The sequence below is a fragment of the Rhinolophus ferrumequinum genome (genome assembly GCF_004115265.2).
Source record: "Rhinolophus ferrumequinum isolate MPI-CBG mRhiFer1 chromosome 5 unlocalized genomic scaffold, mRhiFer1_v1.p scaffold_110_arrow_ctg1, whole genome shotgun sequence".
Lineage (NCBI taxonomy): Eukaryota > Metazoa > Chordata > Mammalia > Chiroptera > Rhinolophidae > Rhinolophus > Rhinolophus ferrumequinum.
In genome coordinates this window covers 6114190-6133960 of record NW_022680355.1, presented here as the reverse complement: position 1 = coordinate 6133960, position 19771 = coordinate 6114190, and the positions used below count along the sequence as shown (strand labels likewise).

At 37.8% G+C, this 19771-nt stretch overlaps 1 long non-coding RNA gene across 2 annotated transcripts in view; it reads left to right on the top strand.

Annotated features, from left to right (window-relative positions):
* The first annotated feature begins 580 nt into the window (after window positions 1-580).
* Window positions 581-19771, top strand: part of LOC117019142 (uncharacterized) — a 52935-nt gene continuing 33744 nt past the window's right edge. For both annotated transcript variants that reach the window (XR_004422429.1, XR_004422430.1), the window contains exons 1-2: window positions 581-2350; window positions 4154-4241. This is a non-coding gene — a long non-coding RNA (uncharacterized LOC117019142). The remainder of the gene's footprint in view (window positions 2351-4153; window positions 4242-19771) is intronic.

The window sequence follows — 19771 nt, the reverse complement described above, 5'->3', positions numbered from 1 at the left end:
ATGAGCACAGGAGCAGAAGATTAAGCTTTCTTGTCCCACATTTTTGTTTTCTTTAGCAGAAGTACAACTATTAGTGATGATAATATTATAATAAGTATTATAGAGCACTTGCTTGCTTGCTATTGGTCAGGTATAAATATTGGGAGACTTGATCCTATCCTTACCATCTATTAAATAATATTATTTAAATATTGTTGTTGTTGCCATTTTAGGGATGAGAACCCCCCCAGGCACAGAGTGGTTAAGTAACTTGCCTGAGGTCACACAGTAAGTGGAGTTTCTGGGATCCAAACCAGGCAGTCTGGCTATGCCTCACTACCTCTCACTGGTAGAGTTGTGTCTGGAAGCACTGCTTCCAATTTTAGCAGCTTCTTTGGCGCTGACCTATCCTGAGTGGAATTTGTGATTCATATTTACTTTTCTTTTTCCTTCTCCACCCCCACCCCCGCTCTGTTAGGTCAAGTACAAAAGAGATTTTGAAGAAAGCAAAGGGAGGGGCTTCAGCATCGTTACGGACACTCCTGAACTACAGAGGCTGAAGAGGACTCAGGAACAAATCAGTAACGTAGGTGACCATTGGTTCAGTGATGTAATAGCCCTAACTTGTGTGTCTGGGTGAGAGAGTGAGATTAGGCGCCTTGAAAGTGTTCTGATTGCTATGTTATGCAAGCAGTACTCGATGTACTCGTAACATATGCCAAATTTATTTGTGAAATTCCTTCTCTCTGATTTTATCACAGTTATCTGGAGCCTAACACTTTAATAGCAAGGACTATATTTCTGAATACACCTTTAATTTATATAAATAAATTGATTTACTAAACACATTTACAAAATATATCAGTTAAATAACTTAAAGGTGTATTCATTGCTATTAAAAGAAGTTATTGTAATGTAGCATCTTATCCCATTTTGAATGATTCTCAGCTTTTGAATTTTTCCAAAATAGGACTTTTGTAGTTAAATTTAAAAACTTGACAGTTTTTTTTTTGTTTTTTCTTTTTGCTGTGGATAAGCATGTAAAAATATACATATAAAGTATCTTGAGGAAGCTCATATTTGCTAATTATGCATATATAAGATTTCATACTTTAGATATTGTTGAAATGATGTTTTACATCTGAGTTTCAAATTAAACGTTTACATATGAAGTCACTTTGGATTTGAAAGCTGCGTTTTGTTCAGTAATACATTTTTTTTTGAAAAGGAAAACTGAGACTAGCAGAACTTCAAAGCATATTAGGTGCCAAAAAGGATTAATTCAGTGCTAATTAAAAGTGGATAAACAGCTATTCTTAATTTTTGTAATTCATGCCTGTGATTATGTTTCTTCCAAAGTAGTACATGAAGTTTGTCAAAATGTATCTTTTTTTTCAGAAGAAAATTAGTTCAATGTTAGGTATCCAAAGGAAATATGAATGAAAATCAACTACTGTGTACATGATATAAAACGTGCAAATATGCAAGATTCATACCATTTTTCATGAGAAGTTTATCTTGTATGTTACTGTACTATCACTAAACTTTGTATATTTAGATGTAGCCTTAATTTCCAGGAAATGTTTAATTAGCAGATGGTTTTTAACTCACTGATATTTGGCTGTCATCATTATATATAGAGTGACTACTTGCAGATAGAATCGTAGTACATAATTTGGGAAAATTCTATGTGTCAAAAGTTCAAAAACAGAATGATGTTTAAAAGACATTTAGGGAGTGAGAGGAGACAGAATAAACACTTCGTTTTCCCATATTCTCTAAGGTTTATCCATTTTTTGCTCTCTAAATGGACGTTTTGTTTAAGTAACGATATTTTTTTCCTTTGAAGAGAAAGGGTTGAATTTTAAGGATTCATGGCTTTTGTCCCTTAGTTTTTCTACCCCATCTCAACAATCCCCCCAGTCATGAATACTGGCGATTACTCCTCTGTCTTCCTCTCCATTCTTTCCTGAAATCAAATATCCATTTTTGCTTTTAAAAATGCAAATTACAGAAATATTCTACTGGCAGTTACATTCAGTTTTTTTGGAGAACCTTTTTAAAAGAAATAAAAATAATGCTACACAAAACAAAGTTATATTATCAATCTTCAACTATCACAGAAATTTATTTCTGAAAGAACTAAACATTTCTACTTAAGATGTCCACGTGACAGCTAACATAAGGATTGCAGGGGATTCAAAGGTAAGCCTTTTAATTTATATTCAAATTAAGTCAATATTCATATTTAATAAGAAAAGAACTGATCATTTCACCAACCTTTATCATTAGCAGGAGTATACATTTTATTCAATACCAGAGGCTGTTTGCAGATCCATTCTTAATTATGCAAAAATTCCTTGTAACACAGGTACGTATAAATCTGTATTTATCATATTCCTAGCAGTATATAAAAATACCATTTAAATTAAGCCCATAACTCATACAATGCTGAGTTTTAAAAGCATATAATTGAGATAATATCCTAAATTTTTTATTTTTTGCAATTGTCTTCATGTTAGCAACCATAGCAGTCTTGCAAGTAGTTCCTTTAAGCCATGATGAGGCATGTTTATGTTTGGGTAGCAGTAACAAATACAGATTTTATAATATTACTATTAGGGATTTAGTCTTGAAGAAAGGAAGCTGTAAAATATTCTAAGGTCTAGTGAATTTATTATTCATTTATAAGGCTGCAACTTTATGAACTTTTTCCGTGACCTCACAGGGTTTTCCATATTACTCAAGGCTCTTTTTCTCTACAAGAAATTTGATTTAATCTGAAAGGTGGTACTTTGGCTAGTTCAATTTTCCACATTACTTTCAGATAAACCCAAACACTGAAATATATTGGTCAAATCCAGACAGATATTTTTGGCAGTGGACTGGATTGTGTCTGTTTTGAGAGGGAGAAGGTGAGAAAATGTCCAGACTGGACAGATACCAGAATCTTCCTGCTGGAGATGCCAGGATGCAGAGGACTCATCCCGAAAATTATAAGGGATCTGAGATCTGAGCTCCAAGTTTAATACAGGTTGATGTAGGTGGCTTAACTAAATCAGGGTCTTCACGATCTTTATATTTTCATTTGTTTCATTTTCTTATTTGCTTTTACTTAATTTTATCTTTGAATGTCGTCTTGATGTTTCTAAGCTGCCTTTAATCCCTTTTGGACTCAAGACAGTATAGACGTAAAACAGTGGATTTAATGACAGCTCCTAGGTGTTTTGGGTAATATGTTATGGATGAATGGGCATTTTTGATTGCTTGTGTCTGTGTCAGTTCTATGAATTTTTTTTTAGACACTCTCATATTCATTTGTGCAGAATTTGAAATCATTTGGAAATTCCTGCTCAGTCTGCATATGTTACTGAGCTGTGGGGTAAAATACAGTTGTAAATTTGAAATGTGTGTGTAATGAAAGGGTGAGAGTGAGTTTAGCCTTGACTTCTTCTTTTGGGGTCTCTAATGACAACATATTGAACCTGGGAGATTTATTAAATGCTGTAATTTAAAGTTCTTCTGCTATATGAGTCACTTAGTAGAGCTGCAGAAAGACTAAAAAAATGAGGCAGGGTTTCAGAATTTACTGAATGGTTGGAAATAAATAGAATTGATTTCCAAATGAAAATTTTTTTCCATGAAATTCCAGAAGATGTCTAATTGCTCCTTCTGATCCGCAATTCTAGAGCACAAATTCAGATATGGCAGCAATGTCCTAGTACATCTCCACGTTTTTTTCACTTAGTGATATTTTAGGAAAAAGTTCTTAAAGGACAGTGTATACACGTGAAGTTGAGGAATTCCTATGCCTTTGGACATTTACAAAAAAACTTTTTGTTTTTCTTTCTGCTGTCCTCAGAGCTCTAACTTGTGTGAGTACTTGTAAAGGCTGTTTCTAATTCAGATGGTTGCCACCTTCAAGTTTATAAACAGTGCATTCAGGGAACTGGCAGCAGAATCACCCCAGACATCTGAGGGACTCATCCAGCCTCGAGATTATTGATGTGTTTCATTCTGCCTGCTTACACACTAATATAAGCTACACTTGCAATTAGCTGAGACAGTCTGTGGATAAATTGTGAGATAAAATGGTAAAGTCTGTTTGTGAGAGACTTTTACAATCTTTGTGCTGTAGATAAAATCTAGATGCTTATTTTTGGATTTATTTCAGGTGGCGGAGAAATATTATGTGAAGGGAAAGAAAAAAAAGAAAAAAAACCCAGATGACAAATCTTGTATTTTCCATACTGACTGAAATAGTAAGTGTACCCTTATGTGATTTGTCAAGATTTGTTTCTGTCTTTGACTCGCAGAAGAAATGATTGTTTGTTCTTTTGTGTGTGTGTGTGTGTGTGTGTGTGTGTGTGTGTTTGTGTGCCAGTGTGTGTTGGCTTCAGTGGGATCTTTAGAACCCCCCTTTCTTTAGATCACTGGCAACACAGATAATAGTATTTTCCTGTTCTATATTCTTTCCTTTACCCAGTCAGGATCAACAATTTTGGTTATCTATCCTGTTTCCCAAATGCCCTTTTTACTATCATTTTCAATTTAGCATACCCATTCGTAAGAAACGCTTACTTGCTTTACAAGAAAAGCTAAGATTGAAGCCTTTTTTTCAACATTATGCAAAAAAGAACCTCTCTGTAATCTGTTATTGAAATGCAATTATTTTTAGTATTTTTGATGTGGCTACATAATTTTTCATTGACTTTTTACAATGCAAAATAAATTATATGCCCACTAATAATCTCACATAGATACTGCTGATTTAGTTTTCTGAGATTCTGTGAGGTAGCTTCAAAAATATTAGATTATTGAAGGTAAACATGGCCTAATAATTGAATAGTAGTGTCTATGGACTGTTAAAAGATTTGATTCAAAGTTAGGTTGAGTGTAAGGGTGAGCATGAGGGGAGGGATGACTATCCAGGGATCTGGTCTCTGTTTGTAATTTAAATAAATCATTTTGACAGAGACTGACTGCAGCCACGTTCAGCCTGCTGACGGTGGGAAATTGAGTTGTATGGTGGACAGAAGACAAGCAGTCAAGAGAAATCCCCAAAGGCAAAATTTGTTATGTAATTGGGTCAATTCATGCATGAGAAATGCATGCTAATTGTAAACTGGTGGCAAAATTAGAGTGTATGAAGCAATTAGGTCTTATATGAACCCGAACAACTGACGTAGGGTTTTTCTTTCTTTTCATATTCAGCAAACATACAAAAAGGTGTTTTGTTTTGTTTTGTTTTGTTTTAGAAAACAAGAAAGGTAAAAGTTAGAAAGTCATTCAATGTTGAAAGTAAAAAACAAAATCACTTGTTAATTTTGTTCCTTGTACAAGAAGCATAACTGCTTTATAACTAATGAAAAACTTATATGAAATCTAACTTTGAGTAGTAAAGCCTAGTATATAAGGTAGTTTGAAAGGAGAATGGGGTGTAGTATTTTTGCTATTACTCGTAACTGAGCTTATTAACATAGATGTTTGGTCATGAGGTCAATGGTTTAGATTTAAGCCCTTGAAGTCTAGCATTTTCATAGGACAAATTTATATGTGACTGTAATAGAGCATGCTTTATCTCCAGCTTATCTCAGCCAGTGACTCTGATGCATTCTCGAGAAATAGTGGGTCAGCAGCATTATCTTTAAAGCAAAGATCAAATATGTCAGAGAAAGTGGTAGGGCAATAGCATGTATTTTCCGTATAATACCTAACACATGTAAGAATGCTTTATTCGTTTCAAAACACTTTGACATACCCGGTCTAATTAGAGCCTCTGAACGACCTCTCCTTAGGGAAAAGTATTTCTATAAGGAATACTTATTCTTTCATGAGAAAGATGTATGGAAAATTACCTTGTGGTCCTTTCTCATTTCCAAATCCGTGGTTTTCCTTACACCTGGTTTTGCTTTATTTTTCCACCTAGGGCAGAACTTCAAAGGTTGATCTCTTCTTTTTATCCTCAATTTTTTAGCCACAGTCACTTAAAAAAACAAATACATCCCAGACCAGTAATTACTTGTTCATGGCAAGTACAAGAGTTGTGGTTATAAAATGGCATTGTCTCAAGGGGAGGTTTGGGAAGGGTCCCCATAATAAAAGAATTAACACATATGACTTCTTTTTGGAAACGGAGATTAAGGATCCAGCCAACAATTTCTGAAGATCTGTCTTTTGTGAAATGCCTCTTTCCCATTCCTTTCTTTTCTATCCCACAGTGTTCAGGACATTATCCTGCCTGAGTTACTATGGGAGCCTCCTAATTGGCTTTATCTCCTTCTAGCGATTTCTTCCCCGTCCATTGTATCTTAAACACTGCCACCAGATAACTCTTTCCACAATAGGGTCTTTCATCAAGACCCTAATTATGACCCACTAAAAACCTTTCCTTGAACCTCTGCTTTGAGGAGGCCAAAAATCTAATCTCTTAAACCCCTTAATTCTGACCCTACGGGCCGGCCACAGTCTGTTCCTAAATTATTTTTCACCTTATCGTTCACTGCCCTTCAACACTATTCTTCCATTTCTTTTAGTCCTGGCTAACTTACTCTGTCCTGGGCTTTGCAGGAGTCATTCTTCTTGTGCGGAACAATTTCACACTATCTGAAAATGACATCCCCACCCCCGATCCTAGAGACACTCAGACCCCAGCCACAGTGCTCTCTCTCTCTCTCTCTCTCGCCCCTGAGTCAATAATGCTTTGTACACTAGCACAGTCTGTACCACTCATTTCACACATCACATTCCACATTTAGGTTGTAATTAGCTCTTCACGTGGTATGTGTTTTACCTCTCTAATTTCATGAGGATGAAGATTAGCCATGTCTTTTTCAATTTATTTTTTGTATCTCCAAGAATTTCTATCATGATGCTTTGTACCTTACCTTTCTTGTCACGTCCTTGATTTAAACCCTCCTTATCCCTTGCTTAAGTTGTGGGAGTAAGTCTCCTGACTGTTCTCAGCTGCCACAGTACTGCCTCTTCTCCCTCCGAAGCTGTTCTCTTCATAGTTTCTTGCAAGGTTCCTAAGCCACACATCTACTCATGTCACCCTCTTCCTTAAAATCTGCCAATGGCTCTCGATGGCCTTTGGGATAAAATGCAAATCCTTTAGCAGGGAGCGTGAGGCTATCCCTGGTTTGGTGCTGAGATCTCCAGCCTGGGTGTCTCTCGGGCCTGAGCCTGGTCCACTTCAAACTTCCGCCTGGAATGCCATCCACACCCTCTCCACACCCACACTCAGCCCAGAGGCTGCCTCTTCTTCCCTGCCCTTGCTCTTCCTCTCCCCAACCCGGCAGTCTGCTTCTATAGCTGCATTATAAGTTTTCCTCCTAGACTGAACTCTATGAAGATTCGGGCTGTCACTTTTTCTCTGTAGTCCCAGGGCCTAGCACAGAGCTAAAATTGATAAATGAATTGGCTTCTTGTGCCAACACATTTTCTCATGGCTTCCCACTCTGCCCAAGGCTGCCGGCCGGCTCTGGAATGGCTTACCAAGGACTGCCTGATAAACACACCCATTTTGATATTTTGAGAATGAATCTCCCTAGAACAGTGTGAATTTCATCTTATAATGGAGATTACAAGGAGTTTTAATCTTTCTAGATTTATTTTAATTAAACGTCTCTTTTAAGATCTATGTAGATATCATATCAATTTTTTTTTCTTAAAACTCTCAGATCTTTCTTCGTCCATTTCATCATTCTCTAGCATAAAGTAGTTGCTTAATAAATATCTGTTCAGTAAATGACTGAATTCTTTTAAGGGTGTTATTTTTTTCCATTTCCTCCAGTTTTTTTTTTTTTTTTTTTTCTTTCTTTCTTTTTCAGAAGAGTCTGCCTTTCCATCCACTTCTCAGTCTAGGCAAATAAAATTTTCCCTAGGATAAGAGCCACACTAGGGTAGGGAAGTAATCTATCCTTTCAACACAGAATTGCTAATGCCTAGAATTCCGCTTGACACATAGCAGGTACTCGGTAAATGTGTTTGAGTAAATGAATAAGGCAATAATATTTAAAATATTGACTCATTTTGCACATTCTTTTTCTTGAAACCTCTCTTTGCAAGGAGGTTAGCTTTTAAAATTGCTTTGGATTTGTCATTTGTTTTATGCTGCTTGAAAAACACCCATTTTTCACTTTCTCCTGTTTTTACTTAAATATTCAGTGATTTCTAGTTTCATCAAAAGATTGTAGCAGCATTCTCTCAGCAAAGCATGACCATTTGCTTTCTAATGTGACATCTAAGAATTTCATTATGTTAGAAATGCAAGGACTGCCCCGTTTTAAAATGTCATAGTCAAAGAATTCTTTTTGATGTCTAAGTACCTGAGAAAAATAGGGCTTGCATTAGTCGGCTTGGGGTACCATAACAAAATACCACAGGCGGTGTGACTTAAACAACAGACATTTATTTCCTCATAGTTCTAGGGGCTGGAAGTCCCAGATCAAATCAAGAGAGTTGGTTTCTGGTGAGAGTGAGAGCTCTCTTCCTGGCTTGCAGGTGGCCACTTTCTCATTGTGTCCTCATATGGCCTTTCCTTGAAGCGTGTACATGAGAGAGAGATCTGTGGTGTGTCTTCCTCTTCTTGTAAGGACACCAATTGAATAGGATTCCCTGAAGACCTCATTTAACGTTATTTTTTTAAATAATTTTTTTTCAATTGCAGTTGATATACAGTATTATATGAGTTTCAAGTGTACAACATAGTGATTAGACATTTATATAACTTTCAAAGTGATCACCCTGATAAATTTAGTATCCACCTGGCACCATATATAGTAATTATAATATTATTGACTATATTCCCTATGCTGTACTTTATATCCCCATGATTATTTTGTACATTCCAAAATGTACTTCTTAATCCCTTCCACCTTTTCACCCAGCCCCCACCCACCCTTCTATCTGGAAACCATCAAAATGTTCTCTGTGTCTATGACTTTGTTTCTATTTTGTTTGTTTGTTTATTTTGTTTTTCAGATTCTACATATAAGCAAAATCATATGGTATTTGTCTTTCTCTGTCTGACTTATTTCACTTAGTATAAGACCCTCTAGGCCCATCCATGTACTTGCTGATGGCAAGATTTCATTTTTTTTATGGCCAAGTAATATTCCATTGTATAATGTACCACCTCCTTTATCCATTCATCCATTGATGGACACCTAGGTTGCCTTCATATCTTGGCTACTGTAAATAATGTTGCAATGAACATATAGATGCACACAACCATTTGCAATAGTGTTTTGAGTTTCTTTGGATAAATACCCAGAAGTGGGATGACTGGATTGTTCTTTGCCTCTTGTTATACCCTTGTTTTAAAGTCTACTCATATGTTGTCTGGCATAAGTGTTGCTACTTCAGCTTGTTTGTTTCCATTTTCATGAAGTATCTTTATTCATTCCTTTACTTTCAGTCTGTGTGTGTCTTTCTACCTGAAGTGAGTCTCTTGTAGGCAGCATACTTCTACATAAGGGTCTTGTTTTCTTATCCATTCAGCCACTCTATGTCTTTTGATTGGAGCATTTAATCCATTTACATTGAAAGTAATTGTTGATAGATATGTATTTATTGCCATTTTACTATTCATATTTATGTTTTTTTTTCCTCTTCTTCTTAAAAATGTCTCTTTAACATTTCTTATAATACTGGTTTGATGTTGGTCAACTCCTTTCATTTTTTCATGGCTGGGAAAGTATCTATTTCTGATTCTCAATGATAGCTTTGGTGAGTAGAGTAATTTTGTTTGTAGGTCTGTGCTTTTTATCACTTTGACTATTTTGTACCAATCCCATCTGGCCTGCAAAATTTCTGTTGAGAAATCAGCTGACAGTCTTATGAGGTCTCCCTTGTAGGTAACTAGCAGCTTTTCTCTTACTGCTGTTAAGATTCTCTCTCTATCTTTAACCTTTGGTATTTTAATTATGGTGTGTCTTGGTGTGGGCCTGTTTGGGTTCATCTTGTTTGGACTCTGTGCTCGCTGGGCTTGCATGCCTATTTCCTTTGCCAGCTTAGGGAAGTGTTTTGTCATTATTTCTTCAAATAGGTTTTCAATTCCTTGTTCTCTTTCTATTCCTTCTGGTAGTCCTATGATGCGAATGTTGGCACGCTTGATAATGTCCCAGAGGCCCCTATCCTCATTTTTTTTGGATTGTTTTTTCTTTTTGCTGTTCTGTTTGGGTGTTTTCTGCTACCTTATCTTCTAAATCACTGATTTGACCCTTTGCTTCATCTAATCTACTTTTGATTCTGTCTGATGCATTTTTTATTTCTGACTGGTTCTTGTTTATGTTTTCTATTTTGATTTTATGTTTCCTACCTCTTTGTTGAAGTTCTCACTGAGATCGTTGAGCATCCTTATAACCAGTGTTTTGAGCTCTTCATCTGATAGATTGCTTGTCTCTTTTGTTTACTTCTTTTTCTGGTATTTTGTTTTTTCATTTGAGGCATGTTACTTTGTCTCCTCATTTTGGCTGCCTCTTTGGGTTTGTTTCTATGTATAGGTAGAGCTGCTATGTCTCCTAGGCTTGGTAGAGTGGCCTTATGTAGTAGGTGTCCTGTGGGGCCCAGTGGTGTGGTATCCCTGGTCACCTGAGCTGGGTACTCTAGGTGTGTCCCTTGTGTGCTTTGTGTGTGCCCTTCTGTGGTAGTTGAGCCTTGGTTGCTGTGGCCATGTCAGTGAGAGCAATTAACCCATAGGCTGATTGGTTGTGAGGACTGGCTGTGACTATAGTGGAGGAGCTATTGTGCAGGGGGCTGATCTTAGGAGCAGGATTCACTTTGGCATGGGTTTGGTGCCTGCCGATTCTGTCCTTTATGGAGGTGGTTTGGTGGTGCTCTGGTGTGGTCCGAAGCTGGCCACTGGGTATGTTGGTTCTGGGGCCTCTTGGAAGGGACTCTGGTGCAGGCCAACATCAACTGCTGCGGTTCCTTGCCTGAGGCCAATTGGTATGAGCTACAAAGTGACCTGCAGATGGATGCCACTTGTGCTGGGCTTGGCAGTGCCTGGAAGAGCCTAAGCTGCAAACTGAGGCTGACTGCTGCTAGTGCTAGCCTTGGGGCTGCTTAGCAAAGGGTATGGGGCATACCAAAAACAGGTGCTGCTTGTTTGGAGTTTGTGAGCCTTTGAGAGATTTTAGGAAAATTCACAGCGTGAGCCAAGACAGGCTATTTGTGTGGAAAAGCCACTGGAAGTGACTTGGGTGGGTCAACAAGTTGGGTGGGGCAGTATCTCAGGGAATCACCAGGATTGGGGTGGACGAACAGTGTTAGCCAGGTTGATAGAGACTCAGATATGGCACCTGCCTAAGTCTGCACACTGGGAGGGGGTGTTCTCAAAAAAGGAGCATTAGCTTCTGCCAGCACTTCTGTCTGGGAGAAAGCTGCTACTCCAGCCTTTGCTCTGGAGCCAGACAATTTAGTTTCTCCTCATATGTTCCTGGCCCCTTTTGAGCTGCTGCCCCAGCACTGAAACTCAGCGCAAGTGAGCCCATAAGCCAATAAATCTGTGCATGGTCCTTTTAAGAGGAATGCCTGGGACTACAGTTGCTGTTCGTCTCACTCAGCCACAATCTCTGCTGTTTCTCACAGCCAGAAGTTGTGAGGACTTCTCTTTCCAGCACTGGAACCCTGGTCTGGGGAGCCTGATGTGGGGCTTGGTACCTCTTGCTCTTCAGGAGGGAACCTCTGCAGTCAAGATATCCCTCCTGATTTTTAATCACCACATGTAATGTGGAGCCTGCTCGTTCTGCATCTTTATCCCTGCTACCAGTTTTCAACATGACTTCTTCTGTATGTCCTTAGTTATAGGACTTCTGTTCAGCTAGTCTTCAGATGATTCTCCGTGATGGTGGTTCTGTAGTTTAGTTGTAATTTTGAGGTGTTCATGGGAGTAGGCGAGTACAGTGTTTACGTAATCCACCATCTTGACCAGAACTCCAACCTTAATTACTTTCTTAAAGGTTCCATCTCAAAGTACAGTCACATGGGGGTTAGGGCTTCAAAATATGAATTTTGGAAAGATACAATTCAATCAGTAACAGGGCTAAATGAGAAATGATCTACATATGTCACAGGGTAATTTGGAGATAAAATTAAGTAACATACATTTTGTAACTGTAAGCTACTATTACCAGACAGTTTCTCTAGTAGAAGTAGATTACACTATCTGGTGCCATTTCAGGAAAACTTACACATTCAGTTTTTCATTTTTTTCCTTTTTTCAAACTGAACCATCTTAACTAAAAAACAATAGAACCAAGAAGGTTTTGGTTCTATTGGCAATCCTAAATTGGCCCTTTCCAGCCTTGTTTTATTTGTGGTTTTGAGCCATAGTCATTTATAGCAACAAAGATAACTTAACAGTAGTAGTAATAGTGTTTTTAAATTTTTCAGGTCTCAGTTGAGTTATGTAAATCACTCATATATCTTGTGCTAGCAGTTTGGTCTGGACAGTTGTGAAGAAAAAGGAGGGAAGAGGTGTGACAATAAAAAAGAAGTATGCCATAGGGCAAGTCTAATAAAGACTGGCTTTTTAAAAAATGTCTCAATTTCCAGTGAATTACATAGCTTTAAAGCTTAAAAAGTATCTGAATTTTCTTCCAGATTTTATTATACCTTTTGGGATATACCTACAGTGAGTACATACTGAATATTAAAGAAAAACCAGAAATCTTACATATATATTTGTGGAGTCCCCAGATGTGACTAGCTTTAATAATTATGCCACATCATTATAATTTCGGTGGATTTTGGGAGGTAGGTTTAAAACCTGTTGTTTTTTTAATTAGTAAGAATAATAGTCAAATGTCACTTTAACTTATTAGGAGGTCATGAATCACAGGAGACACACAGAGATTTAATTAAGACACATTGGTTACCCAAGCCATGGTTATACAATTAAGGAAAACTGCATGATTTAAAATTGGAAGCAAGAATTGTTTTAAAAGTATATGCAGATGTGTTCTCTAATTTGTATTTCATTTTTCTAGCAGAATAATGTCATGAGTATGACTTTTCGTTAGTTTTTGCTTTACTTTCTAGTATAGCTTTCTTTTATTTCATTGTCGGCAGGGCTGCTTTGTGGCCTTTTCTTCCTCTGCACAGAATTATATGCAATACTGCTTGTAAAAGCATATCTCTAAATTTCTGTTGGAAGGACCTATTGCTTTTGTGAAGTACCTGCAGACTTGGTTCCGAGGACACAAAACAAGAAGTTATGATTATTACTATTTTTTTGTTTGCTCGTATTTCTGATTGAGTTTTCCTCTTATGATATTAACTGTAACAAAGCCAGCCTTTAATTTGTTTGAATTAAGCTTTTGTGTCATTGCATTCTTAAAGTTACACAAGTGTCAGAATTGGCCTGTGTTTAGCAAACTAGGGAAAAGAGTATAGATTCAAAAACAGAATAAAAGAAAAGCTTAAAATGTCGTTCTGTTCTTCTTAACATTTATTTCTTTCGATAGTAAGAATTGATTTCCCCAGAGCAAAGTGATTCACATATTTACTTTTGTTGCTGTAATTGTTAGGAGGACTTTGAGGGCAAGTGATATTTCTTGTTCATGTTTGAGTCCTCCAAAACATGGTGCTTTGATTATAAACAGTAAGATAGAAGTAGAAGTGGCCTTCACAGTTACCTTACGTGTGCATGTGTGTTTGTTCATTAAACATTTGCAGCGGACATCACACTGCACCAGGCCCTGTGGATGGCAGGAAAAATGAGGTACCATGTTTTGCACGTGTTTACACTCACGCTAGGATCATGAAGTGGCTGGGAAAGGCTTTCATGGAGAAGGAGAGCCTCAGTGCAATGTAGAGGCATCGGTGGGAGAGAAGATGGCATTGGAATGGTCCAAGGAAGGGAGGAAGGAATATGATAAGGTTTGCAACACCCAACAGCTACTCGGGAGAGTGCAGAGAGATGTTGTTGCAATGTAGATGGAGGCAAGATTGCTGAAAGGGTAGTATCATATTTTCAAATGTGCATGTTTTTGGTATCTATACATCCCCCCCCCCCCAAATTCTTTAAAAGAAACCACTTTTGAAAACAACTAATGACTTAACAAACATTTTTGAGTACTCATTATGTGCCAGGCAATTTGCTTGGGAAGTAGGGTGGGTATAACGAGGAATAAAATAGATATGACCTCTGACCTCTCGGAGCTTGTAGTTGACACCTTCTAACAGGAGAGCAGATCATTGCTGCACAGAGTGATAAATACTTGATAGAGAGAAACTCTGTGTTAATATCAGAGAGATAAATAACCAGGTTTGGGAGGGAAAGGAATCGAACCCTTGCCTATTTTAAAATAGTTTTTGAAGAATTTTGCTGAATCATGTTCTTGAGTAGGGATTCATACTGTTCATTTGTATAATTTGTGCTATCAATTTTGTTTTTAAGTTTGCCTGTCTCCTTATGTATTCTCTGCCTGTCAGTATGGATTTGCAGAATATATCATTCAAATTAATCTCACCACAGTATTATATATAAAATGTAAAAAAGTGTTCATTTATAGAAGAGTATCAATCATTGAACTTATTAATTTCAGGATGGTTAAAAAGATCAATATAAATATCTGCATATGTTTAATAATTCATACATATGTTCTCTCTATTTTGGTTTTCAGTGCTTAAGAACTTGAAAGGTTTTTGAAAATAAAACTGTGGCCATTTCTCTTTATCTCTTTCCCCAACCTCTGTTGTGATACTTTTGAATTAAAAAGTTTTTGTCACACAGTCCAAAATATTGAGAAAACGTTTTGCTTTTTAAAACCATACATGTATCTGCAAGAGCCACATATGCACATGTGATCTGTATGTTTTGCATAAACACGGAGAGTGTACAGATGTGTTTGAGTGGAGAGCTACTGAAAGGAAATGATAAACATTGTTTAGTGCTGTTTGGTTTCTACCTTGGGCGTCCTTGGCGCAGTCTGTGCTGACAGAGAACCTCTGGGATGCCCCCTCCGTGCTGTGGGGTCTTTTCCTGCCAAACATTGTTCTCTTGCAAGATGAAATAGCTGAGTCAGTGTGGCCTGAATCTTGATCCTGCTGAGAATATTAAGACTCCTGCAGGTTGTAATACAGATTAACTGGTGAGAGCTCTGTTGGAAAAATAAAGTGAGTTTCTCTCAATGAATTTAACAAGTGGCTGTGAACCTTTTTGTGTCCTCCAGCATGAGTGACTGTGCGGGCAGTTAACCATTTATTTCCCCCGTTTCCTCCAAAACTTGTTTTGGTCCACCCCTGGGCATTTATTATAAACATTTTCATAACTTTATTTCACATTTATGTTTTGCCAGATAAGGCTTTTGGCATAAGTACTGTGAAGGTTAAGTCTTTATTTATTTACTTGAGGAGGAAAACTAATTTTTGTACTACTAATGAAATTTATTTAATGTCTCGTATATAATGAAATAAACCACGTCACTGGGTTATTTAGTGTCAACTTGTTAGCATATTGCATTCTGATCACAGGCTTTACATTATTGGTCGAAAAATTGTGAAATACGTAGCAGAGGCAGAACAAATGACTAAAATTATTCATACTGTTTCCAGCTTCTATTCTATTACTATTTCTGCTTTTAGGGTTAGATTATAACCTTTGAAGTTTCTAAATTCTACAAAGATTATGGTCTTCCCCTTAAATGAAATAAATTAAAAAATCAACAACAATGATGCTAAATTCTAAAGCATAAAACACACAAATAACCTGAAGATAATTTGTAGTTTGTTAGATTTTTTGGTTGCTGTCCTCTGTGTTAGTTTATTGGACTCTTTTCTATCTTGGGTGCCCCTTGCCTTGCTTATGTCCGAAGCACGTGCTCAGTCTACTGAATAGATAGTTCTCCCCAATGATTCCTACATTAGTACGTATTTGTCTCCTGACACCGTGTGTGTGTGTGATTTCTCAGTACAAATGTCTGTGACTGTGATTTGTCAACACAAAGCACAACACAACTGTAACACTATTGAACTGATCAGTGCTGCGTTTCCTTTTGCAGATGACTCCTTCAGTTATTACTGCGATTATTACAATCATATCATTAAAAGATAAATAATGTTATTTTTTTTTAACTTGTTGCCATAAGTGCACCAAAAAGTGGGAGCAAAAAAACGTCCTGAGAGAAGGCCTGAGAAGAGGGTAGCAATATCAGTTTGACAGCTTTTAGCCTGTCTTCATAAAATATTTTGTAGTCATCCTACATGAGGGTGTTAGACAAAGTACCACCTGATCTTAAGTCTATTTTCTGAATCCTGTGGAAGTTAGCTTGCAACTCTGTCATGCTGTCAGTAAAAGAATTGGGCTAGAACTAAGGTCTTCTGTCCTCTAATCTGCTTTGCCTTTCTTTTTGGATATATGGCTCTTTGAGTCATATTGGTGGGCATTGTTGAAATTTGTAATCATTCAGAAACAGACTTTCAAGATGCATCCAAAAAGACCTCCTAAGTATTAACCTGTAAGTTCTCTAAAATATCATCAATGGCTCAAAAAAAACATGCATCAGTTCAAGTAGACAAAATATTAATGTGTTATTCTTAGTAAATGCCATGGGATTTCCTTGCCTAGGACCTCTAATTTCAGTCTTCCAATATTAACTATACTCTTTTAAATTATGAAATATATCACGTATATAAACAGTCTATAGGAACTTATGTGCAGCTTAAAGAAGAGTAACAAGATGTTCTCCTGGCTACCTACCACCACCCCGCTTAAGAAATAGAACATTTTGGAAACCTTTGTAGGCCCCTGTGTTCATCCCCCTGACTGGCGACTGGCAACAAAAGGGCCACAGCATCTTGAAAACACAGATTTTCACAGTACAATGAAAAGGTAATGTGAAAATCCAGTGTCATGTATGGAAACAGTGTATGGATTTCAGAGGAAACTTCATTGGCTTCTTGCACTGTTAAAGCACACACAGTCTGTGGGCCTTATCCTCCTTGTGCTGTCAGGACTCAATCATTAGCATGTCAATCACTGGCCCTGTGCAGCCCTGTCTGTACTTAGGTGACGTCACACCTGCCCTCTGAATAGAGGATGGGGTTGGGGACAAACATTCATGGAGGGCTCACTCAGGGCTGGCACAGTCTTGCATATTTGCTATTCATTTGTTTTTCTCAGCAGTTCCTAGAAATAGTTGTCATTTGCCTCATGTCACAAATGAAACAAGCTCAGAGTGGGTAAAGACATTGCCTCAATGCTCACGCCAGTGAAGAACAGAGATGGAATTTGAGTCCAGGTTTTGTTTGTTTGTTTTGTTTTTTGTTTTTTATGACTTCAAAATGCTGGATTTTCCCTCTTCACTAGAATTTTGGGTTCATTTCTTTAGAGCCCTTGTGCCGTAGAGCAAATGTTACAGGTACGAGCTTTTTGTGGGTGCAGAAGTTAATTTATCCTTAAGTGGCATTTTGGAGGTCACATAGTGATACTATGACCAAATTTAGAAGGTTCGACATGGAAACAACCGAAATGCCCATCTTTAGACAACTGGATTAAGAAACTGTGGTACATTTATACAGTAGAAGTTTCAAATTTCTTAACACCAGGAACAGAGCTTCATCAGCCAGGAGCAGAGCACCCCATTCAAGTGTTCCTATATGTGCTGGAATAAAGGAAGGCTTTGCATTGCCTCAGGCAGTGTGAGCCTGAGGTTTAGTCATGTGATACCTGATGTTAAGGTTTGATGCATAATCTCCTTCAGGTTATACTCATCCTTCTTGTTCTACCTTCCTCTGAAGGAGCCTGCTCTGTGCTTGGCACTGTGTTAGGAGCTGAGGATGCAAAATCTAAGCAGAGCTCTCTCAGCCCGGAACACACAACCCAACCTGGTAAGAGTGTTAGGGGAGAGATGAGGTTTTGGATAGAGCAGAGACAAGCGCCTCGCCTTGGCTGGGGTTTGGTGATGGTCACAGAGGCCTTCCAGAAGAATGAGTTTCTGAGAATGAGATGAGTTTCTAAGAATGAATCAGGATCGAGGCAAGTGAAGAATAAGGAGGTGATGGTGACTGGTGGATGTCAAAAAACTTCCCACGTGGGGGAAATATATATATAAGGAGTCAAGGATAAAATTGTATAGTGTGCTTGAGGAACTTCAAATACTAATTTTACCCTGAAGATTTTGGGGAGTAACTGAAAGAGCTTTTTTAGTAAGAGAATGACACTAGATTTTAGGGTCATTATTTGTCTAAATGTTGGGAGTGGTTTGTCTCATCCATTGTCAACTTGGCCTTTCTGTGGCTTGGATTTCACTGTAATTGTCACCATGGGCTCTTGAGACCCCTTGTTTCTGGCTGTTGGGCCTGGGATGATTAAATCACTAGTATTTGGAGGGGTCTGCTTTTGGAGAACAAAAGGAAAAATGATGATTCTTGTATCTGTTTTTAAGCTATGTCAATTTAAAAAAGAACTGAAGCAGTTTTATTGCATGGGTTTAGAATTGAATGACAAACATTGGGCACAGGTGTCTGTACAGTATGTAAATAGGGCAGTGGTGTGTTCACACCCTAACTGGGTTACAAGCCTGGGATGGCTAGTCTCAGACACAATGTCAGGTTGACAGATCTGAGAGTGTAAGCTTGCATAAATATGTATGCCTTCAGCGTTGCGTGCAAATCCTACATTAGTTCCATGCAAATATGGAGAGAAAAATCCTAAAATAACTAAATTGTAATAGAGGGTGTTCTGGTAAACTTATTATTATGTTGTAATAAAGATTAAGCTTAAACCTTGTTGATCTTATCGACAGTGTTTCCAAAAGCTGGATGCCAAACCAGGATGCAGTTAGCCTTGCCTTAAAAACTTAACTGTCTCTTGCTCATTGAACAGGCCGTCGGTCAGCACAGATCCCTACATAGTACATGGTGATCAGTGATGATCCAAGAGGGGACCCAGGGTCCTTAGATCACTGTCTGGAAACAACCGTTTTGGGCAACTTGTGAGGATGCTGGTTGGAGATTATTTACCTTTGACTTCTAAAGTCAGAATGCAAAGGAACAAAATCCTAGCAGTCGGATAGTTTTGAATGACTTAGTTTTGTGTGTGTGAGGAATTGAGGACTTGATCCTAGTTAAAAGCAAAGGAAGTTAGTTTTGAATTGTAGTAAGATACATGGGTAAAAAACAAGAAATAACTTCCTACCATATGTGGATTATACGATAAAGTCTTAAGGCTCTTTCAACTCTTAAAATGACCTATTTCAGCAGAGCATTATGTCGCAATCATTATGCTTCTTTTCCTCTACATCTCAGATAGGAATGAAAATATCTAATGCTTATTTTAAGTTGAGAGGATCAATGGAAGCATGATGGAAAAGCCCTTTGCGTGATGCAGAAGAAAGGCTCCATTAAATAAAAGTATGAAATTGAGCTCTCTCTGTGGAGCTACGTACAGGAGGTGATTGGCTTTCCTTTTTGGCCTTGTGCAATTTTATTAAAATGTAATTGAGAAACACGAGGAAAGCAGTGCAGTCAGGCAGGGGAGAGTCGGGAAAATGCGTGTGCCCTGATGTAGAGGATGGGGGAGCTGGGTGTACATCATTGGGTTTTTGTGCACTTGGCAGATACTCTCTTAAATCCCTCCAGATCACACATCAAAAGCAGAGTGATGGTAGTTCTTCCAGAGGATCCCCGAGTGTTGTGTTTTGAAATGGGGATTAATAACAGACAAAAAGTGGTATGTTTTTTGAAAGGTCTAGTTTTCTTCTTCCTGATGGTTTTGTTCTTTTAAAGAGTATTTGAGATGATCTGATGCACACAGCCCTGGAAAAAAGTCTACCTAACCTTA